Source organism: Entelurus aequoreus, linkage group LG05 (genome assembly GCF_033978785.1).
Source record: "Entelurus aequoreus isolate RoL-2023_Sb linkage group LG05, RoL_Eaeq_v1.1, whole genome shotgun sequence".
In the NCBI taxonomy this organism is placed as follows: domain Eukaryota; kingdom Metazoa; phylum Chordata; class Actinopteri; order Syngnathiformes; family Syngnathidae; genus Entelurus; species Entelurus aequoreus.
The window spans coordinates 84742118-84743670 of NC_084735.1; positions in this window are offsets into that span (position 1 = coordinate 84742118).

Here is a 1553-nt window from a genome sequence, read left to right on the forward strand (position 1 = left end):
AAATAAATGAAAGAATGCTAGCTATGTGCTACATAGCAGCATCAATAAATGCTCAAATAAATGAAAGAATGCTAGCTATGTGCTACGCTACATAGCAGCTTCAATAAATGCTCAAATAAATGAAAGAATGCTAGCTATGTGCTACATAGCAGCATCAATAAATGCTCAAATAAATGAAAGAATGCTAGCTATGTGCTACATAGCAGCATCAATAAATGCTCAAATAAATGAAAGAATGCTAGCTATGTGCTACATAGCAGCATCAATAAATGCTCAAATAAATGAAAGAATGCTAGCTATGTGCTATATGGCAGCATCAATAAATGCTCAAATAAATGAAAGAATGCTAGCTATGTGCTACATAGCAACATCAATAAATGCTCAAATAAATGAAAGAATGCTAGCTATGTGCTACATAGCTAGCATCAATAAATGCTCAAATAAATGAAAGAATGCTAGCTATGTGCTACATAGCAGCATCAATAAATGCTCAAATAAATGAAAGAATGCTAGCTATGTGCTACATAGCAGCATCAATAAATGCTCAAATAAATGAAAGAATGCTAGCTATGTGCTACATAGCAGCATCAATAAATGCTCAAATAAATGAAAGAATGCTAGCTATGTGCTACATAGCAGCATCAATAAATGCTCAAATAAATGAAAGAATGCTAGCTATGTGCTACATAGCTAGCATCAATAAATGATGTTTGGAAGTTTGGGCACAGCTTCTCTTTTTTTTTGGCAGGAAAAACATTTGACTGTCCATGAATAATAAATCATGCTGACACTTTAGAATCTATCAATGTTGTGTTGCTCATGACGTCATGGACAACACCAACTAGTGGCCTGACGCGCACACTACTACACAACAACCTGAGGTGCACACTACAACACAACAACCTGAGGTGCACACTACTACACAACAACCTGAGGTGCACACTACAACACAACAACCTGAGGTGCACACTACTACACAACAACCTGAGGTGCACACTACTACACAACAACCTGAGGTGCACACTACAACACAACAACCTGAGGTGCACACTACTACACAACAACCTGAGGTGCACACTACTACACAACAACCTGAGGTGCACACTACTACACAACAACCTGAGGTGCACACTACTACACAACAACCTGAGGTGCACACTACTACACAACAACCTGAGGTGCACACTACTACACAACAACCTGAGGTGCACACTACTACACAACAACCTGAGGTGCACACTACTACACAACAACCTGAGGTGCACACTACTACACAACAACCTGAGGTGCACACTACTACACAACAACCTGAGGTGCACACTACTACACAACAACCTGAGGTGCACACTACTACACAACAACCTGAGGTGCACACTACTACACAACAACCTGAGATGCACACTACTACACAACAACCTGAGGTGCACACTACTACACAACAACCTGAGATGCACACTACTACACAACAACCTGAGGTGCACACTACTACACAACAACCTGAGGTGCACACTACTACACAACAACCTGAGATGCACACTACTACACAACAACCT